At 52.8% G+C, this 8,109-nt stretch overlaps 1 long non-coding RNA gene across 1 annotated transcript in view; it reads left to right on the forward strand.

Annotated features, from left to right (window-relative positions):
* The first annotated feature begins 1,297 nt into the window (after positions 1 to 1,297).
* Positions 1,298 to 8,109, forward strand: part of LOC103671379 — an 8,892-nt gene continuing 2,080 nt past the window's right edge. The window contains exon 1 of the long non-coding RNA XR_570874.2: positions 1,298 to 1,369. This is a non-coding gene — a long non-coding RNA (uncharacterized LOC103671379). The remainder of the gene's footprint in view (positions 1,370 to 8,109) is intronic.

Raw genomic sequence — 8,109 nt, forward strand, 5'->3', positions numbered from 1 at the left:
ATTTCTGAACTTTTAACAGCCTTGTACATTATAGCTTTAGAAAACTCTCAGATACTTTTATCTCATTTGATTATTTTTTGAAGATTTGATTTATTTTTGAGAGAGAGTGAGCGAGCACAAGAGAGTGGGGGTGGGGGGAAGAGGGAGAGAGAATCCCAAGCCGACTCCTCACCAAGTACAGAGCCCCACGTGGAGCTCGATCTCACAACCCTGAGATCATGACCTGCGCCGAAATCAAGAGTTAGGTCTCAACAGAGCAAACCACCCAGGTGCCTCTTGTTTGATTATTTTAACAACCCCATGAAAATATCAGAGATTTCTTAACCACATATTACAAGTGAGGAAACAGGCTCTGAAACCGAAGCAATTAGCTTAGCCTCACACGAATACATGTTCCTCACTGTGGGGGTGCCAGTTACAGGAAGGAAGTAAAGATGTGGCAATATATACAAGTATTAACCTCTATGTAGCTTTGTAAAAGTTTAATGGTCCCTTTTACTGGGCTTGCAACATCCCAACAGCTGCCCCCGGAGTGCTCATGTGGTTGGTAAAGTCCTCTTCCTTCCCCAAGCCACAGCCTTGTTCTTTGTCCCCCGGGGCTCCAGGGGGGCCAGATTTCCAATGGGAGTGGGGGCGGTGTGGGGCAGGCAAAACGAACAGCAGGAAAATCTCTTCCCTCCCAAATCCACGTGATTTGGGGTCAGAGAACTTTGGGACCCAAGGTCCTCAACAGGTTATGTCGACTTGGTTCATGAAAGCACAACCACATCTGTTTTGACTCATTGTATTTCCAGGGCTAACCTCCATACAGGGCACATGAGAGGAGGTCCATAAATAGTTCTGAGAGTGCTTATAAACCATAAAGCACTGTGTCACAGTCACAAGAGGTAGTAATTGCCCCACTGTGAACTAAAGAGGGGAACAAGCAGATTCTGTAGCAGAGACAATTTGCACAACAGACTGGGGAGGGAAAGACATTTGGAGAAAACAGTAGGGAAACTGGCCTGGGGAAGCAAGAGTTGGAGAAGTGGTCAAGGGGCCTCAAAGGGATCCAGCCCTAATCTGTCCTGAATTGGGAAGTTGCTGGCACAAGCGTGACGTCAGCACTGTGCTTAGGATCATTAATCTGGCAGGTTCCTTATAGCAGGACAAATGGGAGGGAAGAGCCTGGAGCAGGGAGACATTTAGAAGGCTGGGGCAATGGCCCGGGCAAGAATGAAATGAACAAGGAAGTGGTGAGGGATAGGGCAGAGCAGAAGTCAGGAGGAGGGATCCAAGTGGGGGGTCATGCTGACCTCTCCCTCTATTGATCTGGGATGAGGGCAGAGACAGAAGGTGGAACTGACTTTCCCACAGTGAAAGAAGAGGGGTAAGCAGCTGCTTTACTGAAGGTGGAGGTGGGACTCCCGGGCTGGTAGCTGGAAGGTGAGAGAGGGGCTCTTCTAGACCTGCAGGACAGCCAGGAATAAGCCAGAAGATGCGAGGAAGGGTGAGGGGGACAGAGTGCAGAAGCAAGTACAGGCGGCTGACTATAAACATAAATAGTCTGATCTTCTAGTCTCCCGCCCCTTGATCCGAAAGTGTGCGGTCTTACGTCAGTGCAGCAAGCCCAGAAAATCAGGTTGGTTTATTCCCCCTTCCTGAGTCTGTGGGTATCTATGTGCGGTTTCTTTGCACGTTTTGACTTATGTGTATCTATATGTAGATGTGTTTATACTTATTTATATATTTGAACTTGTATAGGTTTCTAAGTGACAAACTTGTTTACAAGCACATGTACTTGAGATAATATCTTCCTGCATTTTTCCGTGCTTAGTGCATGTATAGAACTGCAACTGGAACTTCAATTCTTAAAGGAACCTAAGCAATCCTGGATCTTTAGGCACCTTTGAGCAGACGCACAGACGTATAAACGTAACTTGGCAGTGGCACGCGGCAGCAGACTCGCACTCGCTCACGAACAGCTAGCTGTGCACATCTTTCTAACCTCCATTAGGTGATATCAGACTACAGCTCAAAATTGCCATGGCGCGAATATTTACAACACGGAAATCAGCGACTACTCTAAATCAGGCGGTCGTTGTCTTGCAGAAAGCTGGCTGTTAAGCGTTTACCAGCGCACACTGGGCACGTGCGCTTTATGTGTGTGAGACGTCCGTGCTCCGTGTGTGTCTGAGTGCAGAAGTACATATGTGAAAGTGTGCACCTGTGTCGCAGGTCCACTTTTTTTATAGATCGCAAACCCAATGGTGCAAACCTGCAACTATTTTCCCACAGCTGAGCTGAATTTCTATCTCAATCCTCTGTTCTTAGCTGAATCGTGTACAGGTGAGCTCAGTCGTTCCAGGTTTCAGTCGAGACCTAACGCTTAGCCTCCTCGTGGCTCCCGCATTTGCATCTGAGGGCCAGGGTTACACAGCGGGCAGCAGCACCAGGAGGGGCGGCCATGGCAGCTGCCCAGATGCCCAGTCTCCCTGTCTGGGCCTCCAACCAATCTCCATCTCTTGCGGTTTTTAGAACCCCTCCGCTTGCCAGGTTCAGAGGGGTTTATGCTTCCTTCCTTCTGGGCTCCTGGACTCTCCAGGCTGCTGCCTCCAGGATTAAGGGCAGGGGCGGGGGTATCAAGCCGCCTAACTACACAACACCCATAAAAGAAACTGCAAGCCCAAAATGCCCCAGGTCAAGGGCCTCATAGACGGCCCAGCTGGGGTTGGAACCCAGTTCTTTCTAACTCTAAAGCCTTTCCACTCTACCAGACTGCCCCAGTTCCCGGTGGATTAGGAGCCCTTGGTACCTGCTTTGGGTCATGATGGGTTAGGCCACTGATGCTCAAAGAAATCATAGAATTCCAAATCCCATCATCTGACCCCGCATCAACTTTTACCTGCCCTGTCGCTGTGGTACAGCAGGAAACCCACAAATTAGTGTGCACAGAGGGTGGGCTGGGAGGCTACCCTCCTCTAGGAAGTCTGTGACACAGCCAGGGGGATCAGTGTCTCCAGCTTCCACTTCCGGCCTGTCCCATTCCTTTATCAGGATTTGTTCTTTGGCACCTAGCTGGAGCCCTGGACACAGAACTTCCTGAGCTACGGACATTCTGTATCCCAGGAGAGAAGGGTAAAGGGTTCGGTGTAGGGTGGGTTATGCAGGTTGGTCGAGGCTTAGTATGTCAGGAGCCATTGAGAGCAACCTGAGTTCTCTCTTGGAGGCTGAAAGGAAGGTACTGGTAATAATGGAAGCAGGGAGGGGAAGAAGCCCTTCTGCCCACCCCTCGCTTACAGTGGAGGGACCTCTTCCAGAAGAGGCCTGTTCTGGGAGCATCTGACCTCAGGGCTGGTTTGACCCCTGCCAACCACTGATGTGTTCTTTGTTACCAAAATCCTGTTGTTTCGAGACTGTGAGCCCCAGGGAAGCCTTTTTCAGCTAGCGCAGTTTGCCGGAGGCTCAGCCCGGTTGTGGGCTGTCTCGGGAGCTCCTTCCCACTGCTGAGCAATGTCCCACCACGCGGATGTAGTGTATTTCTTTCTGGTGAAATATTTCACACATACAAAAATCTATATAATGGCCATAAACGTTCTAAAGTTGTGGGTCCTTATCTGCAAACCCTTGAGCCTCACAGAAGAACCTGGAAAATCAGGAGAAACTCCAAGTTTTGGCACCCCCCCTCGAGTCCTTGTGGCTGAGTATCCCTCCCCAGGCTGTGAGGAACTGTCTGCTGGGAAAGGGGCTGACGAAAGCCCAACCTCCTGAGCCTGCGGGTGTCAGGATCTCAGGAGGGAGAGGAGGTAAACGGACCTCTGCCAGACTAGCACCTGTCTCAAGTAGGGCCTCGCTCTCTGCTCAGACTTCTGGCGGACAGAGACTGGAGCAGACAGCTGCCCATAGAGGCCCATAGAGGCTTCTCAGGGCAAGTCACCGCGTGTTCCAGCACCAGCTGCTACCCAAGAATGTGCAAGGGCAGTCTCAGGATCAGACAGGCCTCTGCCAGCAGGGCTCCTGGAAGGAGGTGGGAGTTCAGGACAGGTATCTCTGGGGCTTTGTCTCCTGGAGGGGATCCTGGCTAGGACCCCCTTAGCAGGCACTGAGTGTCTGCCTTTCGGTGTATTGTAAGCAGCTTAAGCCTTGGACTGGGTCACAACCTCCAGGAAGAGCCCACGCAAGAGAAGGGACAGTCCCTGGAGTCAAGAAGAGGGAGAGAAGTGAGGAAAACAGAGGCTGGGAAACTTGCTCCAGGGCAGGCAGCTGTCCTGACTGGCTCTGCCACTCCCTACCAGGTGCCTCAAAGACTCCCCTTGCAGCCCAAGCTCCCACTTCCCAGAATCCCGAGGGTTTGCAACCCCCTCCCCAACATATCCTCTCCATAGGCCAGGCCAGTGTTGTGTCTCTGTGTGGGAGGGAGCCTGCTCCCATGTAACCCGACCCCTCAGGACTCTCCCAAGGGTGGGTCCCTCCCTGAAAATCTGAGCTGCAGAGGGGAGGGAAAGGGGCTCCAGCAGCAACCAGTGCACCGCTTCTGAGCATCTCCACGTGCCTGGCCCGGGGCTGGGCCAGGCTGTAGGTGGGCAGACGTGGGTCTCACAGACTGGCCAGGCAGGCAAGGAGTCAACTCCTGGGAAGTTCGCTAAGAAGCCCAGAAGTCACCAGGAGGCAGTAGATGAATCTGATGAGGACTGTGGACTCAGTACAAACAGAGGGCGGAGGACAAAGGGGTTAGAATGGGCTAGAGCACTCTGGAAGGCTTCCTGGAGGAGGGGTACTGCCTGGGTCTTGAAAGCCTGGTAGGAACTGATGGGAGAGGCAGGGAGAGCACTGTGAGTGAAGTAAGAGGGGGGTTGGAGAGTCTGTGCAGGGCAGGGGCCAGGATGAGCAGGATTCTTTAGGGTTCCAGAGCCATTGCTCAGAGTGTCTTACGAGGGCCAGGCAACTTTCCTCCCCTTTTCCACTGGCCCAGGAGACCCAGGCAGTGTGACCCGCAGGACGGGAGGCGGGACAGAAGGCAGAGGAAGGGCTGGCCAGTAGCCTAATCAGTTGAAACAGTCCCCTTACAAGGTGCCCTGCGGGGCTCAGAGAGCTCCCTGAGCTCCTTGGAGCCAACCCCTGCTGTTGAAATACTTGCGAAGAAGCAGTTGAGACTGGTGGTCTGGTTTGCTCAGGACTGAGGGAGTTCCTGGGATGCAGGACTTTCAGTTTTAAAAATGGGCTGTGTTGGTCACCCCTAAAAAAAAAAAAAATCCCTTCTGGAGAGGAGTCCTAGAGCAAGTCTGAGGGGGTCACCCCAATGATCCATGACAGATTAGATGACTGAAGTGTTTCTTAGGAGGAGAAATGTTCAGTTTTCAGTTCTTTAGAATTGTCTTCCCATAATTGAGGAGAGCAGGACTGACGCGTGACGGCAAATAACAGAATGATTACCCACAGAGCGAGTCAGCGGTGTTGCCCAAATGCTGTTTCCTCGGGAGATGTTAACTGGTAATTCCAGAACAAAGGGTTCCTATGGTCCTTGGGAACACTGAGTCCTCTACCATCCATCCACCTGCCGCACCCCTGCGTCAGGGAGTCCTGCGGCCCATCAGGACATGAAGGCTCCGAAAAGCCCCAAGGGAGAGAAACCTGTTTCATCCTGTTTAATGGCTCAATAAACAAGGTTATTTGCACAGAGGGAGCCTTGTCTTCACCCGCCTGCACACTCTCTCACCCAACACACACACATTTTCTTGTGATTCCAATTTGGAAAACTCTGGAAGAAGAACATAATTCTATAGGATCACCCACTTCATGGTCCTGGAGGGCCTATGCCAATTTAATAATCCCATGGGCAGACTTTAAGGATAACCCAGCTAGGAGTGTCATTTCCATTCTTGTTCAATTCAAAATTACCCCCTTTTTTTTTTTTTCTTTAATCCACTGGCTTTTTTTTTTTTTTTTTTTTTTTTTTTTTTTTTTAAGTAATCTCTTCACCCAACATGGGGCTTGAACTCACAACCCCGAAATCAAGAGTTGCATGCCGTATCCACTGAGCCAGCCAGGCACCCCAATCCACTGGCTTTTAAATGCTGGACTTTTCAGTTCTTCCAGGGGCTTCACTCTAAGGCCTCAGGCTTGGGCTTTGTTTCCTTCTGGGCTGGAACCACCAGCAGCCTCAGGTCATTCTCTTGCCATGCCTTTCAGGTTGGGAGGACAGGGCTGGCACTCCTCCACTCCTCCTTCCCTGGGGCAGCCCAGAATTCTCTCCCAGATTCTGGGTCAGTAAGACTTTGGCCTGCTCTAGACTTTTCTTCCTAAGCAGGAAGGGCAAGGTGGGTTTCAGCTCTCTAGACCGAGAGCAGGGGTCAGAGCTGGCCTAGGAGGTGTTGCCCAAAGCCTCTTATGGGCCTCTCCTAGCATACTGCCTCTCCCTGAGTGATACTATCTCAAAGGAGGCCACTGGCGTTGCTGGACAGATGGGGTTTGTGCAGCCTTGAACCCCCAGCTGGGGCACTGGGGGAAGAAAGGCAGGAGAGGCATGGTATAGCCCAAATGCTCCCTGAGCTCCGTAGTGCCCTGAGTGGGGCAGATAGGGCAAGGATGTAGCCACCCGTAGCAAAACCAGGCCAGAACAGCAGTCGAGGGGCCCCCTGGAGGGGTCAAGCATTTGAGGATGGCTCAGAGAGTGAGAGAGATTCTAGTCCCAAGCTGGAAGGAAGCTGGGGCCCTGTCAAAACTGTGAAAGGTTATAAGTGAGGCTCCGGAAGAATGAAAAGTGGGAGCCAGGTGGGCACTTCCATATAGGAAGCCAAGTCTTGAGCTTTCTCAAGGCCCGAGCATTGCCCCACTCTCTGCTCTCAAGCCCCACTGGGAAGAAAGTCAGATAAACTCGCTGAGGATCCCAGACGTGGCTGAGGAAAAGCCACTTCACCTTTACCTGCGCCCTAATATCTCAGACATGGGGTATGCTGGCATTAAGCTAAGGCAGCCACTTCTACTCTAAAAAGAATCTACTGAAAATCCCGGAAATGGGGTGTTGAGAGCATAACAACATCAAGCTTAGAGCCCTGCCGGGTAAATGTAAGGATCAATTGTAGCATTTGACTTAGTAGTGTTTCCTCTTCCCACCTTTCAGCCCCCCCCCCACTAGGGGGTGTGGGCTTTAACAGAAACCCTGTGGGAGAGGAGGGACTGACCTAGAGGACCCAGTTTCGGATGGTGGCATTTCAGGCACCCTAACAGAGCTATCTGGGCTTGGGTCTTCCCCATACCCTTATTATCACACCGCGCCCCTTGGGCAAATGCCCGCCCCAGGCCAATCCTGTCTGCCGAGCTATCTCTGCTCCCCCTCAGCACTGAGTGGGGCGGGGGCCACGGTCAGGGGGGCGTGCTGGCCCAGCCGGTCCCACGTGGCCAGGCATGTGCGGTTCAGTGGCCAGCTGAGGCCTAAGCAGAGGGGACAGCAGTGCCTTTCCTGAGACAAGTGGGAAGAAGGTATCAGCCATGGCTGACCGAGCGGTGACCCAAGGCCCAACACAGAGCCAATTAGCAGCCACCACGATGGCGGTGGGCTTGCCGCAGCTTCCACAGGAAGCCCCGCGTGCAACCGGCGTGTCAGGCTGAGTTAGCACCAGGAGGGCTGAGTGGAGTCCTCCCGGAGGCTGGCTGGACGGGGGATCGTGGGTGAGAACACTTCCCCCTGGGCTCTGGGGAGCTGGGCCAAGTGAGAACACGTGAGCGTGCCCGCGTCTGCCTGTGCCCGTGGCCGTGTGCACGGTGCGGGTGATGCCGGACTCGTGTGTCCCCGTGCACGTGCCTGCTCGTGTCCACTTAGCATGTTTTGTCCCTTCGGCATACCTTGTGTATCTATTTCATGCCTACTTGGTGTGTGCACTTGGGAACTCTGGGACTAGACAGGCCCAAGTGCCTGCCCTCATGAGGCCTCCATTCTAGTGGCCAGGACAGAAAAGAAACGAACAAACATCTATAAGGGCATGCAGTAGGTGCCAGAGGAAAGGTAAAACAGGGAGCAGGATGAGGGAGCTATCTTCAAACGTGATCAGGGAGGGCCCCTCTGAGGAGGTGATCTTGACCCAAATGATGAGGAGGCAGCCAGTTGAGTGTCGGGGCGGGGGGGGGGGGGGG

This window comes from Ursus maritimus, unplaced genomic scaffold (genome assembly GCF_017311325.1).
Source record: "Ursus maritimus isolate PB19 unplaced genomic scaffold, ASM1731132v1 scaffold_6, whole genome shotgun sequence".
Lineage (NCBI taxonomy): Eukaryota > Metazoa > Chordata > Mammalia > Carnivora > Ursidae > Ursus > Ursus maritimus.